Source organism: Magnolia sinica, chromosome 17 (assembly GCF_029962835.1).
Source record: "Magnolia sinica isolate HGM2019 chromosome 17, MsV1, whole genome shotgun sequence".
Taxonomy (NCBI): Eukaryota; Viridiplantae; Streptophyta; class Magnoliopsida; order Magnoliales; family Magnoliaceae; genus Magnolia; species Magnolia sinica.
Window position 1 is genome coordinate 69,508,447 of NC_080589.1, and position 21,626 is coordinate 69,530,072.

The 21,626-nt window shown below is 39.1% G+C and overlaps 1 long non-coding RNA gene and 1 other non-coding gene across 2 annotated transcripts; both read left to right on the top strand.

The window, feature by feature from the left end:
- The first annotated feature begins 6,218 nt into the window (after window positions 1-6,218).
- Window positions 6,219-8,864, top strand: LOC131231130 (uncharacterized). The gene is made up of 4 exons (XR_009164216.1): window positions 6,219-6,527; window positions 8,305-8,364; window positions 8,522-8,576; window positions 8,806-8,864. It is a non-coding gene; the product is annotated as an uncharacterized LOC131231130 (long non-coding RNA).
- Window positions 8,865-21,158: 12,294 nt separating this feature from the next.
- Window positions 21,159-21,265, top strand: LOC131232015 (small nucleolar RNA R71). The gene has a single exon (XR_009164623.1). It is a non-coding gene; the product is annotated as a small nucleolar RNA R71 (small nucleolar RNA).
- The last annotated feature ends 361 nt before the right edge of the window (window positions 21,266-21,626 follow it).

Below are 21,626 nucleotides of genomic sequence, written 5' to 3' on the forward strand. Positions count from 1 at the left end.
CGGGTGTCGAAACGATCTTGATATCAATTAACGGTCCACACTTAATGATCATGACCCAATTTTGAAAGAAATGTGTAGTCAGGATAAGAAAATGGTTGGACAAAAGTTGGTGGTTGCTCGATGGTGAAAAAGGCCTAAATATGAAATTTCACCTTTTACACCAAAATGAAAGAATTGGAGTCAAGGCGGTCATCATTCAACGGTTTATGATCATATATCGGGGTCTAAATTTTATATGATATTGTAGTCATATGAAACCAAAGTATGGTTCAAATTAAGTTGCGATTAACGGTGTAATGTAGGTCAATCGGAAGCTCTAGATTTAGGAAGAGTTAGTAAGTCTAAAACGGATAATTTCGCAGCTAAGTAAAAGCCTACCAAGGTGGGGTTCTCATATTTCATACTTGGTCTATATGATGAAAATCCAAGTCGTTCATACAAAGGGAAATATCCTACTATGACTACCCATGACATTTCTTCACTCGATGGACACCAAAATCAATGGTTAAGGGGGTGATTTGTCAATTGGGCCACTTTTACAACGATCAAAGGGCTGAAATTCAACTTGTATGGTTAATTTATGATAAATAGGTATGGTATAAAATTTAACATGAAACGGATCATGGGAACCATGTGATCTAAAATTCAAGGCTATAGATTAATGACATTAAGTATTTATGATTTTGTCATATTTTATTTCTCCAACTTCTACTGTCTTTAACATCGGACTATACCATCCAAATGCATTGAAACTTCACAGACATTCTTTATTTTTCATTCTCTTTATATCGCCCTATTTTGGGCCTTGATCGCTTATAGATGACCAAGTTACCTTTTTAATGGGCTATACCACCCCAAGGTCTAAATCAATGCTTTCATATATCTAATAGAGAAGTTAGCTGGTAGTTGTGCCATATACCCTACAATCTTCGAACTGAGCTGTTCATTCTGATATTTAGGCGGCCCGTTTGGCGGATCCAAATATGATGGATGGTCAGATGACATGTTAATAATATGAAAACTTGATGATTAGTACTCTGATCATGTATGTAGGTAGTTATATGGTCAGTTTTGAAAATAGATGAACACAAGTAGGTTTTTTGGAGTGATCAAGAGGTAGAACATGTATACCATTAGATTTAAGTGATTTGTTCACATGTGTAGGTTTCTCAGATTGTAGTTCTGATGGTGGGTTAAACATATTCATAGGCGGTGAACAAGATGAATAGATCAAAATCTCAATTTGATATGTGAATGAGCGTATGCAGATATCAAGTAGTTAGTTTACTATGATCGGGTGGGCCAAACTCAAAGTGGACGGTCAAATATCATTACCTATTGGTGGATAATTGATTGAATGGTTGGTTATGATAGACAAGTGAGAATACTTGGATATATGATGATCTTGTCTTAAAATCAACGGTTGGATAGCTTGATCTATGGATGAAGATCATTCTCAACGATCGGATTCATGTTGGGGAATAAACGTAAGGTTATGACAGCTAAATTAGTATCGTATACATGTACATACTAAGTTAAACTTCATGGTGACACTTGAGAACTTTCAATACTTGGGTATTGAAAAGTTTGGGGGTGTTACAAGTGATTTGTAAAAAGATTAACGAACTCCCTATGAATCAAGTAATGTTGCCAATGTCGCAATGGCTGGACCACTGCATATAATTCAAGCTCATATGTCGACCACTTTTTTGCATGCATCACTGATCTTCTCACTATAGAAGGCTATATAGTTCAAGATGATCTCAGTATGTAAGGGTGGACCTGAAATAAGGTGCCTATCTTTGAGTTTCATTTATGCCATTCAACTACTTAAAGATGATCTGATATATATTTTTATTCATCCAGGTGTCATTTTGTAAATCAGTAGATCCAACTATTGAATTAGCCACTAAATGTGATCGATGGTAATGTGATTTGTGAAAGGGTAAGGGTTAGTCCTTCCCCATGAATTCTTTTTGCCTTAGGACTTTAGGACTTTTCTTTCACTGGTAACTATTTTTAAAATTTCCCAAAGAAATGGAGATGAACAGATAAATAAAAAGAAGGCTAAACAATGTCGATTTTATTAATATTTGAATATGTGGCCAATTACAATCGACATTGTATCAGAATAAATAATCTAGAGAAAAATAAATGAGGAATAAATACCATAATCCGTCTATAAGAACAGATGATCGAGGTTGATGGTCTGCAAGATGTGAACAAAAGGATGATTGCTTAAGTAAGAAGGTAAGAACTCAGTTGATCAAGATCTAACAACTTAAGGTTGTGGACATTTAATCTAATTTATGATGCTGTAACAGTGTCACTGGAAAATAGAAATTTATGTTAAGACTAGGCTAGGCTATGTTATGTTAGGATAAACGTGAAACGATAGATATAGAAGATAAATGAATTGTGTTTGGTGTGGGCCTTGAGTTCTTCTTCGATTGCTGCTTTTATAGGTTGTCAAGGCAGGTAAACCCTCGCTAGGTTTTCATCTTCATCAAGGATGCTCTGCTTTTACGATGTGTATTCCAAATAGGAAGATTTGTATATATCTGAGTCTGTGGCTCTCGAATCTTCGCATAGATGGTCTCCTGGACGATGTTGCATCTAAAATTAGATCAATCAAGGAAAACCTTTACTGTTGATCCCGGACCTCAAATCTATCATGGTTATTTATTTGGTAACCTAATCAAACCACCTCTTACAGGACCTTGAACTCTCTCTCCCTTCTAATAATGGTCTTAGAGGGGTTGGATTGTTCAAGATACTATTGTATATAAAAAAAATTAGCTCAATCAGAGCTATCTCCACTATTCTTCCTACCGTGTCCCATCTGATTGTTAAACTAGTTAAACTAGATTTTTCATCGAGCTCTCCCATTCTCTTAATTTGGATTATTATACGGATCAAGACCTAATTTGCTTAGTGTTTATCCTCTCCTGATTTGGGTCCGAACCATAATCGAATTTTCTTGGATATCGGTCTGATCTCTGAATATTTGAAATATTCTTTGTTATCTCTGTAAACTTTCTGAACTTCTTTGGGATGATCTCCCAGTTTAGAAGGACTATGATAGATGACCTCTCTATGTGTATCATAACTAGATTTGTAATAGAATTCTTTCCCTCGATGAGTCTTTATAGACGTGCCAAGCACGCTGCTTCATTAATTAGCTCGCCAATCGTGGCCACGTGGCATGCGTAAGGGTCTTTGCCACCACATTAATAACGGAAAGAATATCGCCGAAGGAAGATCAATTGAATATATCTTCAGGTGTGAGTATGATTTTAGTGAGTACCAAGCCCATAATGTTGACACATGACAACTTTTCATTAATGCATGTTAGGGCGTTGAAAATGGGTGTAAATAGTAATTACCAAGATGAAGGCCGCTCCCTCATTATTAGATGTCAGACCACCTTCCTTGGCATTTGCATTTGAATAGATCTTAAGTAGGTGACTCGTCGGTGGTGGCTAGCTTGATAGGCGTCCATGAAAGGGTAAGGAGGTAAGGACAAAAGTTTGTGATTATGGTGGAATTAAATAACCATATTGTACACTTATATATAAGAAATCAGGAACTTTCATAGAACAAAGAGTACATCAACTATTCTCTCATAGCATGTATCCAAATTTTGTATTTATTGTTGAGATTTCTCTTGAAAATAAAGAGATTTAATTGGCATGCAATCCGATTTTCAAAGTGAAATTAATAAGCAAGCCACCTCTTTTCTAACATCTCTTACGTCTCATGATTATGCATTTATCACTATTTAGAGATATTTATGTAGGATCCCGGTCCTTTGTCACACCGTTCATGCACACACATGTCCTAACCCACACCATTGATAGAGCATACACTGCACCCTAGTACACCTAAAAGCCTGTAACGTCTCGAAAAAATCCGTACAAAGACCCGGGTACCACCTCAGGTAGAAATCACTAAGGACCGAATCTTTTAGAAATTAGATGAAAATTAATTAAGTACTAAACTGAATTGATTAGTAGATTAGCATGAACTGCTTTCTATATGAACTGCAAGACCCAAAACCAGTAGAATCGCTAACTCTATATTACCTAAAAACTTAGGATCAATCTCAAAACCCAGTTACTCTCGGGAGTACATTGAAACTCCATAACAGACGTAGACCGCACACAACTTGAGCCCGGAGCGAAGTGTGTGAGAAACGTGAATATTTTTATAAAATAGACTCAAACTTAAGTGAATTGCGCCGTTCACTTACAGGCCAAATTTAAGGTTTCAAACCATCAGAATCCGACCCAACTACACCCTCGGATCAGAAAAATTTTCCAACACATGTCAGTGTATTTGTGGCCCCGATCGAGTAACGATGACCGTTGAACTGAAACTGGTCCTCCGTGGTCGATTTACAAATCCGATCGGATCAAAACTTTAACTTGATATAGATCTATTGTCAGGGAACTTTCTTCAAACAATGGGCCTCCAGATGAGCTCCACGGGCCCGAAACAGACGACCTTTGGCTATAACCTAAGTATACCATGGCCCTAGGGCCATTGACATCAGTTCTGGGCCTATATAAGGGCTTTAACCCACCCCTTTCTCATTCCATACGATTTTCTAAAACCCTAAGAGAGAGAAGAGAGAAAAGAGAAGGAGAAAGTGAGGAGAAGTGAGAGAAAGTGAGAGATAGTTGCTGGGATTTGATCCCACCACTCCACGTGCCAAATTATCCTATCTGTATCGCTATACCGGCGATTTCGACTCCGTTCTTGGGTAAGAAATTCTAACCCTAATCTGTTTTAGGTATCCAAATAGATAGATCGGTGAAATAGCTAACCTATTTCATGCTATAGGTTGCCGTTGTGCCATAGACAAAGGCATAATGTTCGAACTGAGTTTGATACGAGTTTACCGACGGAAGGTGCGGACTATAAACGTTTAGGTTATGGTTTTCACGGCTTTCAATGTCGGTTAATGATTTATGACTAACTTGATTGCTATTACATATGCTTAGATGTGATGTTTTCTGTGTATTACACACATATATGAACTATGTAGAAATTAATGCATTTCATGTGTTTGTTGAAATATTTGTATGAATATGGAATTATGATTTGTGCTTGCCATGATTGTTGTTTAAGAATATATGATTGTTGTATGTGTGACAACTCCCTTGTGAAAGGATTTGCTATAATATATGTTATAACACTACCAAAAAAGGGGCAAAGGATTCAGACCACATTAGTTTTTTACTACGGATATAAACCTTAGTTATGGTTACTACAGTTTTAATCCGTAGCTAAAAAGTGGATACACCATTAATAATTAATAGTGTTGTAAGGGGCTCTATGTGGCCTAAAAAACCTATATGTTCTATCTAAGCCATCTATATATTTGTAAATATTACTTTAGAGGATGAAAAAAAATCAGCTACATCGAAGGCTCAAGTGGACCACAGGGTAGGAAACATTGATATTAAATTACAGTTACTTCTTATGGTGTGGTCCACTTGGGCCTTCAATATTTCTGAAATTTGGTGTCATAAACTAAAATAATTTATTAAAATTATGGATCAGAATGGATTAATGAAATACATCATGGTGGGCCCCACAGAGCCCCTGATCGGACCGTCTACGTCTGTCCGTCGGAAGACCCCCAAATTTGGGCGCGCGCTTAAAACAGAGCCATGCCCAAACACAGGTATTTCACTCTCACTCTCTCTCTGTTCCCTAATCAGAGCATTCCCTAAGCTCTTCTTTCCCTAATCCTCTTTCTCCCTCTCGATCTCTGCTCCATCTCTCTCATTCTCCTCCCTCTATCTAATGCATCTCTGCCCTCTCTATCTCTCTCTCTCCCTCTCTCCTTCTCAACCCAAACCCAAACCCTCCTCTCCCAACATCCATGTCCTGGGATGGCACTCTCTCCTCTGTTCGATTGATAGTCCAAGGCAAAAATCATGTCCGGAGATCGGGAAAGGCCCGAAGCTCCGTAGGTGCGAGTACGTGCAGTGGTATTTCCGTAGTTCTAATTCTAGGTGAGTCGTTTTTTAATGGAAATTAGGGTTTCGAGGGAGTGATCGGTGGTAAAAAATCAGGTATATTGTTCTTCCTTCATTTCCTTTCTTGTAATATATGTTGAATTGAGATTTGATCGGAATTAGGTTTATCTTTATTGAATTCCTTGTTCTGCTTTTTGAAATGTTGATTTATGATATTAGTGGAGAGATCATTGATTGTAGAAATGAGTCCTTTTTGGTTATGAGATCATTAAGGATAAAAGCTTCTTCAATGATTTGATTTGCATGATTTTTGGTTCTTATATTTACAATAATGATGCCAACTGTGGTAGCATTGATGATGCCTTAAGGCTGTTTGCTAAAATGTCTGAGAGAAGGTATTTATAGCTTTTCCACAGCTTCTGAAGTACTCAAGCTCACGGGCTAATGTTTGTTTCTTTTGACTTTAAATATTGAACAGGTAAATGACAGTAAGTTCAGGCAAGAGTATAAAAAAGTGCCATTTCTTCCCCATTTGTGGTAAGCTCCAATAAGAACATGCAGGGTTAGATTTACTTTTTAGGTTACTGTACAAACCTAATTAGTATATCAAATATAAATGGTTCAAGAAGCTTTGTTGCATGACTAACAAACCTAAAGTCTACTTATTTTAGAATTCTAAGCTTCCCGAGCAAAATGAGAATGCCTATGCTTCTTCCCATAAATAATTTGGTTAATGAACTAAAAAAATGGATTGAAGAAGCTCAGGCTATTCAGCTACGAATGTTTTACTCCTTGCTCAATCTTAGATATGATGGTTGACTAATTGGTGTTCTAACATTTGCAAGGTAAGTTGTTGTTCATGGATATTACTACGTTAATGTGTGGTTTATTAGTATTCATGTGTAATTCTTATGTGCCATGCCTGATATCTGTTGTTTCGGGGCCATCTATCTTACCCAAGGCCATGGTTTATGGTTGAGTTTAGAAGTTAGGAACTCAAGAAAAGGTGCAGGAAGGCAACTATTTATGATTCCATAGAAATGGAGAAATAAAAAAGTTTTCCTTATTCTTCCTTCCCTTGTTGTTGTAGGAATTGGTCAAATGAGATCTAGACATTGCTTATGGTTTTATTTTGAAATATAAAATATCTTACAAAATGATCTTTTTGGACGTTTTTAGGTTCCCTCTCTTAAATTATAAAATAAATGGCTTGAATTATTCAGGTTGTTTTCTGAATCAAGAATAGTCCACAATTTAAAAATTGATGAATCTGGCATCATTGTTTGTTGTGGAGCCAATTTCTTATAGAGAACCCAACCATAACCATCTTTCTCATATGATGTATTAAACAAAAGTGCTAACTTCTGTAACTCAATCAGATCAATTAGAAATTGTGCCTATTTTTATTCAATGTATCTTCTTCTAAAAGTTGCACCTGTATGCGGGAAGGTTCTCTTCTTTTGTTTGTAACATTATTTTGATGTGACCATTTCTATATGTATATTTACTTTTGGAAAGTCAATTTTGAGTTTTTAAACCATGAAATAGAAGATACTAGAATTTCAAGCGGGCACTAGAGAATTGAATTATTCAAAAAGTTGGGAGCTCACTACTTGAGTATTATTGCAATGAAGAAAATGTGTATAGAGAGGGGTTCCTCATGTGATTGAAGCGGAAACAAACTACATAACCATTACAAACAACAAGCCCACCAATAAAATGATACAACCAGACCACCACCTTACACTAGCCCCTGGATACATACCAAGCATAACAACAGCCATCAAAACCGCCAACTCAGACTAACCATAAAGCATACCATTTTGCAGCAGGAAGACATCAAAAGCTGGTCTTTACACAATCATCTGTAATAAAATTCTTCTCACTGCATAACATCAAGAAACTTCTGCAGAATTTAGAAAAATAAATTACACCAACATCTCCAAATAGGGATCTTCACATACAATCTTTTGCAAACATAGGTGACAAATTAAATTCTCTCCTTATTATACAAATAGGAAAATTTTCCATCTAACCAAACAAGAACCCACAAAACAAGCCAAATGGAGCCTAAGCCCCTTTTTAACTCCCCCAATGCAACTCCTTGCATTGCTGATCCCAAGCCCGGGTAAAGGAGGAGGGAGAATGGGCATCAAGGTGAGTTGTGTACTTTTTATTCATTTTCTGAGAGACATTTTTAAAATGCTTGATGGTTAATTTCAAGAGTTTTCCTATAAAACGTATTAGTAATGGCTTCTTCTACTACCATCTGAGGACCTCAAAGGCCCAACTAACTTGAGATTTTTATATGTAGGCTAATGTATTTTCAGCTCCACAGATCAATGTTGCCACTACAAGCTTCAATATTGAAATGGTAAAGTTTTTAACTAGTTATTTTATCTTTGTTTTTTCCTGTTCTTCATAAATAATTTGATGTCTTAGCCTCCTGTCATTACTAGCTAGTTTTGTCACTATTTGTACAAATGTCAATTTCATGAGTCTTACTTTTTGTAATTTTCTTACCCTTGTAGTGATTATCAGAAGTAGTGGGCCATCATTGAAAGATTACCCTTGTAGTGAGTCCAGGTACATGTTTTCTCCCCTTCTGTTGGTATTTTCTTCTACCTTTACATTTGAAGACTCGCCTGAATCTTTGTTTGGCTTGACTCCATATTTAAGAAATGGCTTGAGTGACATTGTAGTGCAATATGTTTCTATGATCTGGGTCTTCTCAGTTTTTTTGAAAATCTGCCATCTTTATGGTTTTTTTTTTTCCCCCTGATTCTATCTTCTGCTGATTGTATTAAAATGCAAGATGGGAGAGGACAAGGATCTTTCAGTTATGGAGAAAGTTAATTTTTCAAAAGCTGTTCCTAGGCAAGAAGGTAAGAGAATAATGTACCCAGGTGAACATGAAGCATATGCATGACATGTCACGTATCACAACATTGGCAACATGTCCATCTAATTTAAGACATGCGCCGTAAATGCATTTTCGTTGAAAAGATACTTTCTTTCACATTGATTGAAAATATATTGAGAGTTTTTTTTTTCTCAAGCAGATACTTTCTTTCACATTGACTGAAAAGATATTAAGAGTTTTTTTTTTTTCTTATTGAATTTGTGCCAAGGGAGTTCCACTTCTCTTTGTTTTTTACAGGGTGCATTTGCGTAGGAAATACTTCTGATGTTAGATTGATGAGATAAATAAAGGAATGGCAACTAAGTGCTACCTTCATTTAATCCCTTAACTGTTGTACCTAGGGGACATCCACCTCTGATGTTAGATTAACTGGTAGAGTATGACGCCCTTCAAGGTCTTTAGCTACAACAGTCCTTGTAAGTTGCAAACACAAAATCATCAGTTTTATAATTTTTTTTCTTTCTTTATTTATATGGGTGAGGAGATAAAAAGCCAATAATCTAAATTGCCAATCTACCATTTAAAAGCTAAAGGCCTGTTTGGATTGATGTATGTGTAGAAAGACCCCAAATTGCTGGGACATAGGCTAAGAAGATGATAAGACAACTAAAGGCCTGTTTGGATTGATGTACGTTTGGAAAGGAAATCACCAGATATGAGGAAAACTATGGATAACATCATCAATGGAAAAGAATACTACAAAAGGTGGTTTGTATTAGTCTTGGTGATTTCTAAGGGAAAATGCAATGGTTAATGGTTAAAAAGTGGAATATGAGAATTCACAAGTTTCAAAAGTTTTTTGGAGAAATGGAAACGTTACCTTATTGTCACAATAGATGGAAAATGTCACATCAATGGAAAACATCTTTTCCATGGTCACTTTTAGAATTCCACCAATTGAAACAGGGTCTAAAGGTTATGTTCTTAACATTTTTGCAAATACATCAAAAGAAGTTGTTTCCGAAGGCTGATTTAAAAAATCATATGATATGACTCAATATCGTCTAAGTTGTATCAGTTTCAGTCTGAAACAAAACGAGTAGCCACAACCGTACGGTAATGAAAGGGGATCAAGTCGGGGCGAGTCATACCCGTTTTGGTCCCTAGGCAAGTCACATTCAAAATGGCTACTCAAATCCATCCCAAAGACAGGTTCTTCTAACACCAACTTGTAAGTCAAATCTTCCATACTAAAGTAAACAAACTAGTGCAAACACACCCCGTCTGTATACACATTGAGCAAAACATTGAAATATCATTAGAAATATGGAGTGAGCCTATAGTTTATGAGAGAAGAAACACATGCATTGGAATCTAGAGTAGCATAGATATCTCCAGTTTCTTTTATCCTAGACACATTGCGAATACAACTCATAAATCTTCATATCCTGGTTCACATGATTGCATGAGGATATGGTCGTACCTAATCACTCTCTGATCTTCTCCCTCCAACTGTATAGGTGTAGTCAGTGAAGAGCAAACCATGGTGGTAACTCCATTCAATGCCTTGAGTCTTCAAAACTTGGGCTCATCATGTTGTGTGTAGATCGGCCCTTACAGCCACTATCATAAGCAACTAGAGCAGTGTTTTAAGAAATCTGTCATCACACTTTGTCAGAGTATTGAAGTTCTTCTCTTGTATAATTTTTACGTAGCTAAAAAAAGACTTAATGATGCAGGTCACAGGCAGTCCATGCAACTTCTTTTTAATTGTTATAAGTTGCTGATTTGAAGTTCTGTCAGAGTATTGAAGTTCCATAGATCCGTATGTTTTCCTACCAACTTCTTTTTAATTGTTATAAGTTGTTGATTTGAAATTCTGTCAGAGTATTGAAGTTCTGTCAGACTTTTCTTTTATTTTGTTTGGTTTTTGTTGTTGAATTTGATTCACGGTGAATGGACTTGTAAACTAGAGAAACATGGACAGTATATTCTGGTAGACTGGTTGTGAGTTACAGAAAATAGGTTTGCAGAGGCCAAGGATCATATAATTTCTCAATTTTCCGGTGCATTTAGGGGTCATTTGGATGCTTGGAAGTTTTATTAGTTGTAAAGGGTTTAGAGGCAACCCACTCAAATGTGGTGTTTGGACAGAAAATCTCAGTTTTGTTTCACTTTGTTTTACATCTGTATCTATTGCTGGGATCGTCTGATGTTCCATAGAGTATTCTTCCACCTGGAACGATTATTCCTGATGCTTATGCAAATGGTTCCAGTGAAGAGCGGGTACTTTTTCATTGCATGGAATTGCTGCATGCATGCAAACTCATGATGCCTTCGTCTGCATCTTCATATTGAGATTTTGACGTGCCATTGAGCATGCCTGATATTCTTCCTTTGGTTGTTCATTCAGGCATTTATTCAGAATTTGGCCCTCTTTTTCACTTCATTTTACAAGGCAAGTACGTCATTGGCTCTATAGTGAATAGCTGATATGAATGCCAAGGTTTAGAAAGGTGAAGAGTTCATGATGTATATGAAGCGATACTGATTGCACGTCCTTATAGTAGAAATATCTTCTATAACTTCTGACAAAGAGTGTCTTGTTGTGTTGATGTGTGTGTATGTGTGCATGTGCGTGCGTGCGTGCGTCATTTTCTATGCAAAACCATACTGAAACTACTTTTGTCTGTCATTTTCTGTTCACAGGTTTAGCACACAAATAAATCTGATAGAACTTCTATTGGATCTCTGATAATGTCTTTGGTTATGCAGTGTCATATTTGAATACTTGAATCCACTCCAGAGAACAGAGCCACACTTCTCATGGGTGTTGAATATCTGACTTCTAGTATTTCAGACATGATATTTCTTACTGCTATGACCAATTGCCTAGAGGTGTGTCATCTGAATATCTAGGGCAAGATTGTTTACATGTTTTATCTGGTTATTATCTTTTTCAGTATAAATGCTAGAGTAGTTGGTGGAGAAGTACAGTGACATTGCATTTCTTTTTTACTGCGTAATCTCGATGGTGATTGCTGCCGCCAATCACTCTATTTACAGGTGAGGCATTATTTATTTATTTATTTAATTTTTTATTTTCATTTCTTCCTATATAATGTTACACAAACTAATAGTCGATCAAACCACATTACTCATGTTGGATTTTGCCATAGTTTAGAAGATTAGCAAGTACATTTTTGATTTCTTCCTATATAAGTGTTTTTTTTTTTGTCTTTCTTCCTTTTGAGATGTGTACAAAGGTATGCTTGTTTGATTGTGTCTACAAATGCTGTTTTATACAGGCTGACAAGCTAAAGAAGTCACTGGAGGATGAAATTCATTTTCTCAAGGGAAGGGTTTTAGAACTTGAAACTGATCTTATGTCAAAGTCAACAGAAGTTACATCTGCAGTTTCAGGGAAAGAAGAAGCTTTATCTTCTGCATTTGCTGAAATTGACCGTCTGAAGGAAGAAAATTCTATAAAACATGCATGAGCATTATTACATTATATGAAAGGTGTTTACTATGTTGGAGTGTATTTGTTTCTTGAACATGAGGGCATGCCTTAGTTGTAATTCTTATGATAGGTTGAGCAAAGTGAAGTATTGTTTATTTAGAAATGTGAATGTGGGATGCATTGTATGACTTGATTGGTATTGTAATAAATCTATCATTTTTTTTCTTGATTGCATTTTATGTACTATTCCTATCAGCATTAAGCTTAGATGAGGTATAAATCACAGCAGGTTCTTGCAATGGAAACAGGCACCATTATTATAATTTTTTTAAAAATAGCTACGAATTTTGGCCGTAGCTATTGTTCTAAAAACCGTAGCTATTGCTAACTACAGCATATTATTACGGATTTCATTCCACTTTTAGCTACTGATATTATCCGTAGCAGTAACTACATTTCGCTACAGAAATTATAGCTACTGGTTTTTTCCGTAGCTAGTGATATCTACTGCTATAGTTCTAATCTGTAGCCGTAGGTATATTTCGCTACAGAAAGTACAGCTACAACCTTTATCCATAGCTACTGATATCTATTGCTACGGATTTAATTTGTAGGTGTAGCTACATTTCGCTACAGAAATTATAGCTACGGCTTTTGTTTGTAGCTACTGATATCTATTGCTACGGATATAATCCGTAGCCATAGGTTTTTGACCTCTAGCTACCCTACAATAGCGACGGATGTGCTATGGACTGGATCCGTAGCAAAAGGTCTTTAGCTACGGTTTTTGGCTGTAGCTTTTGCCCGTTTTTCTTGTAGTGTAACTAATTTATTACATGTATATTGATATGTGTAGTCTAGGTGTTTGATAAAATGCCTGAATGAGAAAATACTTGTTGAAATGTATTTAACGAGGGCGTTGAGATAGGGTTCTCAATTACCTTATCTATAGTTACAGTTTCCTTCATGTAACCTATATTGCTACTACGTGTTTTATGGTCGAAATGCCTTAGTATGATAACATGTACACTATGTGTTTGTTGAAATGCTCAAATGAGATTTATATTTGGATTGGTTGTCACATGTTGTCTTTGACTATCACATGTGAATGCTATTGCTTTGGAGTATGATTAGGGCTACGATGTAGTCTAGGTAATCGGTAACAGTTTACAATTGGTGGCCGAACTGTTTTAGCCACGACGGATACGTTCGATGAATCCAAGTCGTACGGTGATTATCAGTAGTGGTTAGGCCACGAGGGGGATAAAAACACCAAACTTTTTCAGGCATCAGCTCAAGAGCGCATAAGGAGAGCCACGATATCAGAGATTCAGGTTAGCAATGGGGCCACTATTTCGGAGGTCTCGCAAATGAAAATTGAAGCTGTGAACTTTTTTCCTACACTTTTCCAGGCGGACCAGGAGCCCACGTCGGATGACCTGCTTGCTGCTATTCCTTAGCTAGTAACTTCTCAGCAGAACTCAGATTTGCTTGCCCCGCCTACGTCCGTCGAAACTCTTGTAGCTATCAAATCAATGCCTATGGATAGTGCTTCGGGCCCTGTTGGATTTCCTGTGTCTTTCTTCATCAATTGTTGGCTGATGGTTGGGGAGGATATCCACAAGGCGGTATGTTACTTTCTGGAAGGGGGCCTTTTCGGGCTCTCACTGCTTCCTACATCAGCTTAGTCCCAAAAAAACCATTTGCTGCTGGGTTCGCTGACTACCGCCCGATCAGCTTTTGCAACGTGATTTACAAAATTTTGTGCAAGGCAAGTCAATTACAGAAAATATTGCAAGGCGCTAGAAGCAATGCGGAACATTGATAGGAAAGTTAGAGGTGGAAACATCATAATCAAGCTCGACCTGGAAAAAGCCTATGATAGGGTTGATTGGGTATTTCTTAAGAAGGTGATGAAACGTTTTGGTTTTTCCGACCAATGGGTTTCTTTGATGGAAGCTTGCTGGGGTAACTGCTGGTTTTCGGTTCTCTTTAATGGGGAGCCCACAGGTTTTTTCAAATCATCTAGGGGGCTTCGTTAGGGTGACCCCATCTCCCTTGCCCTTTTCCTCCTTGCGGCTGAGGTCTTTTCCAGAAACTTCAAGCAGCTGGTGGAGAGGGGATGGTGTAGTCTGTTCAAGCTGCAGCAGGGCTGCCCTATTCCCTCTCACCTTCTTTTTGCTGATGATACTTTATTATTTGTGAATGGAAAACAGGATTCTCTGCGTTGTGTTAAGGCATTCTTGCAAGCTTTCCAAGAAGTGTCTGGCCAGAGGATTAACTTCCAGAAGAGTAGCTTCCTTTGCTCAGAAAAGATGAACACAGGGAGAATCTGGTAGGTTGAAAGGGTCCTAGGCATCTCAAAAGCTTGTGCGGGGGTGCTTTACTTAGGCATCCCTCTTTTCAAGGGCAACTCTCCACGGCCTCATTCAGAGCGCTAATTGACAAGACGAGGAACAGAATCTCGGGGTGGAATGCCAGGCTGTTGTCTCAAGCGGGTAGGTTGTCGTTGATTAAGCATGTTCTAGGAAGTATCACCCTTCATATAATGACAGCTACAAAAATTCCAGTGGATCTAGTGAGAGAGCTTGAGCGCAGGTTTGCCCAATTCTTCTGGGGCTGGGCGGAAGTTAAGAAAAAGTTTCATTAGATAGCTTGGAAAAAGATCTCGCGTCCAGTTGAAGATGGTGGTCTAGGAATTCGAAACCTACAGGAAGTGTTGAAGTCCCTGAGGAGGAAAGTGGCTTGGAATGTCAAATATGGGCAGGTGGTCAGCCCTTGGGTTCTATACATGCGTGCTAAGCATCGGTCGGATGTGGAGGGTAGCTCGTCGAGTGCCTCAGCCACGACATCCCCTTTCTGGAAAGAGGTCAGTTGTGAGCTTTCGATTTTAGCCAACACTGTTCAATGGCAAGTGGGAAATGGTGATTTGAATCTCTGGACTACAAATTGGACAGGGATGGGTCCTCTTTAGTCTTTCGTGCTCTCTCCCATTCCTCAGGAGCTGGCCTCCCTGAAGGTTAAGGACTACATTGGCCCGGCGGGGCCTTTCCCACCCTCTTCCATAAACCTTCTCTTGTCAGATGATCTCTTAAATTTTATTTGCAGCTCAGGTTTAACAACTTTTGCGGACCCCCCCTCCTGCTTCTGGCCCCTCGAAGCATCAGGTAAGTTCTCTTCAAAATCAGCTTTCCTTCTGGGTAGGGAACCAGGGCAAGGTCGTTGGTGGTTCAATTGGATTTGGCATCTAAAAATCCCCACAAAGATGTCGCTGCTCGCTTGGCGAATTCTTCAGGATGCTCTCCCTGTGGACATTCGGGTTCAAAACAAAGGAGTTTACCTCGCTTCCAGATGCTCATGTTGCAATATTGGCCCCTCTCCTAGCCCGCAGGAGGAAACCATCCCTCATCTTTTCTTACGTGGCCAGCAGGCTTGCAATATTTGGCGCTATTTCTCGATTCAATGTAGTATCATGTTCTATTCTCACCTCGAAGTTAAGGACATACCAACTTCACTTATCTTGTAATTTTAAATCCAAGATGGTTATCAAAATCACTTCAAATTCAACAAAATGTCAGAAAATTTTTAAAATTTTCACAACTTTTGTACAAGACCAAGAAAATGTGCTGATTAGGTGACCTAATCTCCCACCCCCAACCTAAAATCTACATTGTCCTCAATGTAAAAGAAATAAGCATGCGATGCACATGGGACAAAAAGTAAATGAAAAGTGATGGAAAGATAATACCTGGATGAAAGAATCAAGAGGCTTGTCAAAGATTTCTACGTAAGAGCGGTCAGCACAAGAGAGAAATCAACAAGAAGTAAAATAAAATAACAAAAATACAATCCTACCTATACCACTTTCGTAGGTGCTCTCGATTGCATTTAGCGTATGCAACAAGCCTTTAAACCCCTAGGTTTCCCCTAGTGGACGAGTTGTAGTCTCGTGAGGCTTTGCAGCAATGTTACCCACAAACATTGAACTAACTAATGATAAAAATGAAATGAAATGAAGAGCTAGGTTGCCTCCCAGGAGCGCTAAGTTTACCGTCTTCAGCCAGACAAATAAAGCAACTATCCTAGTCCTAAGAAAACAGGAAACCTACCTATACCTCCATCAGACTAGGAGATCAATCCTGGTAAACAGGATCAGTCAGAGGCATGGACATGTCCTCTGAATCAAATTTCTCGACAAATGGTTTTAATCGATGGCCATTGACTTTAAACTCCTTGCCATTGTCGGGATCTCTTATCTCAACGGCCCCATGAGGAAAAACAGTAACAACAATGTAAGGGCCGGTCCAACGAGATCGAAGCTTACCCGGAAAGAGATGTAATCGAGAGTTGTACAAAAGGACCTTCTGACCAGGCGTGAATGATTTTCGCAAAATGTGTTGGTCATGAAATGCTTTCATCTTGTCCTTGTAAATTCTCGAATTATCGTACGCATCATTCCAGATTTCCTCCAATTCATTCAATTGTAGTTTGTGCAGTGAGCTAGCGTTGTCTAAATTGAAGTTCAGAGTTTTAATCGCCTAGTAGGCCTTATGTTCCAACTCCACAGGTAAGTAGCAAGCCTTCCCATAGACAAGTCTAAAGGGAGACATTGCAATAGGAGTTTAAAATGCAGTACAATATGCCCATAAAGCATCGGTCAATCAGATTGACCAATCCTTTCGATCAGGGTTAACTGTTTTCTCCTAAATGTGTTTGATCTCCCTATTAGAAAACTCAGCTTGTCCACTTGTTTGAGGATGGTATGGGGTGCTCACCTTATGAGAGATACCGTATTTCTTCATTAAACTCTCAAATGGTTTATTACAGAAGTGTGAGCCCCCATCACTAATAATGGCTCGAGGTGTTCCGAATCGAGAAAGGATGTTTTCTTTTAGGAATTTAATGACCGTGCGATGGTCATTCTTTCGACACGGAATCGCTTCGACCCACTTAGTGACATAATCCACGGCGAGCAAAATGTACAGATTTCCAAACGATTGGGGGAATGGTCCCATGAAATCGATGCCCCAGCAATCAAATGCTTCAATGATAAGGACGGGATTCAAAGCCATCATATTTCATCGGGACAATGCTCCCAATTTCTGACAACGCTCACAAGCTTTGCAAAACTCATGAGTGTCCCTAAACATAGTGGGCCAGTAAAAGCCACACTGCAGAATCTTGGCCGTGGTCTTTTTAGCAGAAAAGTGACCACCACAGGCCTCTGAGTGACAGAAGGAGATGACGCTCTGATGCTCATCGTCTGGTACACATCTCCTTAGAATTTGGTCTGGGCAATATTTAAATAAATAAGGATCATCCCAGAAAAAGTTGCGCACCTCGGTGAAAAATTTCTTCTTATCTTGCGCAGTCCACTGTGTCGGTATGGCACTGTGATAAGATAATTAGCAATATCAGCGAACCAAGGTGAATGGGAGACTCTGAACAGCTGTTCATCAGGGAACATGTCATTGATATGGGTCGCCTCAAGGGAATCAGAGGTATTAAGGCGAGAAAGGTGATCGGCCACTACGTTCTCTACTCCCTTTTTATCTTTAATTTCCAAATCAAATTCTTGGAGTAGAAGGATCCATCGTATCAAGCGGGGCTTAGAATCATTCTTAGAAAGAAGATACTTCAGTGCCGCATGATCTGTATAGATAATGATCTTGGATTCGATTAGGTAGGACCTAAATTTGTCCAAGGCGAACACTACGGCTAAGAGTTCCTTTTCCGTAGTCGAGTAGTTCACCTGGGCAGGAGTTAGAGTCCTACTTGCGTAATGAATGACGTAGGGCTTCTTATCTTTTCTCTGGCCTAGGACCGCCCCAAGAGCATAATCAGAAGCGTCGCACATAAGCTCAAAAGGAAAACTCCAGTCGGGTGGCTGCATGATAGGTGCAGTGGTTAACGTGCCCTTAAGCTTGGTAAAAGCTTCCTGGCATTGCTCAGTCCACTTGTACGGAGCATCCTTTTGAAGAAGATTACATAAAGGATGAGAAAGAAGACTAAAGTCTTTTATGAATCGCCGGTAAAATCCTGCGTGTCCTAAGAAGGATCGCACGTCTCTGATGTTCTTGGGTGGAGGTAGGTTAGAGATAAGATCGATTTTTGCCTTATCTACCTCGATTCCTTTGGATGAGATGATATGCCCAAGGACAATTCCCTTTTGAACCATGAAATGACACTTCTCCCAATTAAGTACCAGGTTCTTTTCTTCACATCTTTTCAGCACACATTTAAGACTTTCCAAGCACTTGCTGAAAGATGGACCGTAAACAGAGAAATCGTCCATGAAGACCTCTAGATATTGCCCTACCATATCAGAAAAGATACTAAGCATACATCGCTGAAAGGTGGCAGGGGCATTACATAGTCCGAATGGCATCCTTCGGTACGCAAAGGTGCCGTAGGGACATGTAAATGTGGTCTTTTCCTGGTCTTCGGGGGCCATCTCTATCTGGTTGTAGCCCGAATACCCGTCAAGAAAACTGTAATAGGAATGACCAGCTAACCTTTATAGGATCCGATCAATGAATAGTAAAGGAAAGTGGTCTTTCCTCGTGACGGTATTCAACTTCCTGTAGTCAATGCACATTCTCCAACCAGTAGTGACTCTAGTTGGCACGAGTTCATTATTAGCATTGGCTACGATGGTGATTCCGGACTTCTTAGGGACCACTTGAGTTGGACTCACCCATTGACTATCGGATATAGGGTATATAATACCCACGTCCAATAGTTTAAGAACCTCGGCTTTAACCACTTCCTTCATGCTTGGATTTAGTCTACGTTGTGGTTGCGGCGGTTTTGCATTATCCTCAAGATATATGTGGTGAGTACAAATCGAGGGATCGATTCCTTTGAGGTCCGCTATCGTCCATCCCAGGGCTCCTTTGTGCTCAATGAGAGTAGATATAAGCATACTCTCCTGTTCTTTCTCAGGTGGGCAGAGATCACCACCGGGTATGTCTCATCTTGACCCAAATATGCATATTTCAAATCAGAGGGCAAAGGTTTTAGGTCAAGCTTCGGCGGCTTGAGGTTAGACGGTAGAGGCACTACATCAGTTTGTGGTAATTCTTCAAATTGTGGCCTCCATCGGTTAACTTCAAGTACCGGTGCAGTATCAAGCAAGGCGCACGTCTCCCTAATCATGTCATCATCAAAATCATGGGAGTGGGCCAGGCACGTCTCTAGATGGTCGGAGGATAAGGTCAGAGGTGTCGTCTCTTCCACGAAAGAGTCAATCATGTTAATGTCGTGAAAATCGTCATCATCCTCTGAGTTGCTGCCGTTATTGAAAAAGATGTTTGACTCCAATGTCAAATTTCCAAAAGACATAGTCATGATACCATTCCTGCAATTGATAATTGCATTTGACGTGGCAAGGAATGGGCGACCAAGAATGACGGGAATCTGAGTGCTCATGTTATTGATGGGTTCGGTGTCCAGGATGATAAAGTCTACAGGGTAGTAAAATCTATCGACCTGGACTAACACATCCTCAATTATCCCTCTTGGTATACGAACAGAGCGATCAGCAAGTTGTAGTGTGGTTAGGGTGGGTTTTAATTCACCCAAACCTAACTGTTTGTATACCGAGTAGGGAATCAAATTGACGCTCGCTCCTAAGTCAAGAAGTGCGTGATCAATTCGATGGTTCCCGATTACACATGATATGGTTGGGCTACCGAGATCCTTGAATTTCTGCGGCACGTCTTGCTTCAGGATGACACTCACTTTCTCAGTCAAGAAGATTTTCTTTTGAATAATTTTCCGTCGCTTGGTCATGCATAAGTCTTTTAGGAATTTGGCATATGAAGGTATCTGTTTAACGACATCAAGTAGAGGAATGTTGACTTTCACCTGTTTCAACACCTCTAGGATATCCTGAGAGTTAGAAAGAGGTTTTGGTGAAACCAACCGTTGAGGGAATGGAGCAACTGGCTTCTCTAGAAGTTCCGGTTCTACTTTTTGTGGGGCATCACTGGATCCATCATTGTTGTCCTTTTCCGATTCTTGAGGCTTTTCGGGCCTAACCGGAAGAGTTTTATCAATGATTTTCCCACTCCTAAGAGTGGTGATGGATTTAGCATGCCCCATCTGATTTGAAGAGCTGGGATCGTTATTCTCGTACTGCGGTTTAGGATTGGGGAGAGGTTGTGCAGGAAGCATCCCCTTTTCTATAACCGTCATACGAGAATCTATCTTTTGCATAAAATCTGTAATTCCCCGCATTGCTTGAGCCAGCTCTTGTATGGAATTTTGAACCGGTTCCTCTTGAGGTTTCACTTGATTTGGATTTTGATTGAAGAAACCTGGAGGAGTCGCCGTTTGTCCATTTCTCTAACTAAAGTTTGGATGATTTTTCCAGCCAGGATTGTATGTGTTGGAGTTAGGTCCAGTAAAAGGTCTTTGATAATTATTTATGGCATTGGCTTGTTCATTCAACACTCCTCGAAAAGTGGGTATTGTAGGACAGTTTTCAGTTGTGTGAATGTTGCAATCACAGATGCCGCAAACAATTTCATTGACCTTATCCTTCTTTCCTTCCATGGCCTCAACTTTCCTTATGAGCGTAGTCACTTTACACTTGAGATCATCCTCTTCTTTCAAGAGATATAATCCACCTTTCTCCTTTAATTGAGTCAGCCTAGATGTGGTGTTCGCCATTGGGTAATAGTCCCATGATTGTGTTTTTTCAGCGAGACTATCGAGGTAATCCCATGCCTCGTCAACATCTTTGTTGATGAACTCTCCATTACACATTGTCTCGACCATTTGGCGCATGGAAGATGTCAGTCCATCATAGAAAAAATTTGTAATGCGCCACGTTTCGAATCCGTGTTGTGGGCATGAACTGACCAAATCTTTGAACCTTTTCCAACATTGGAAGAATGTTTCATCTTCCTTTTGGGCAAAGTTCATGATCGCTTTTCTGAGGGTAATCGTTTTATGATGTGGGAAGAATTTTTTTATGAATTCCCTCTGCATATCGTTCCATGTGCCAATGGATCTAAGACGCAGTGAATGTAACCACGTCTTAGCTTTCTCTTTTAAGGAAAAAGGAAAGAGTTTCAGCCTAATTGTATCCTCAGATACATTAGGAAAACATAATGTAGCTATAATCTCATCGAACTCTTTCAAATGTAAATATGGACTTTCTGATTCAAGTCCATGGAATTTGGGAAGGAGTTGGATAACTCCTGGCTTGATGTCCATTTGTCCTGTATTTTCAGGAAAAATCATGCATGAGGGCATACTCACTCCCGCCGGTTGTAGATAATCTTGTAAAGTACGAGGCGGG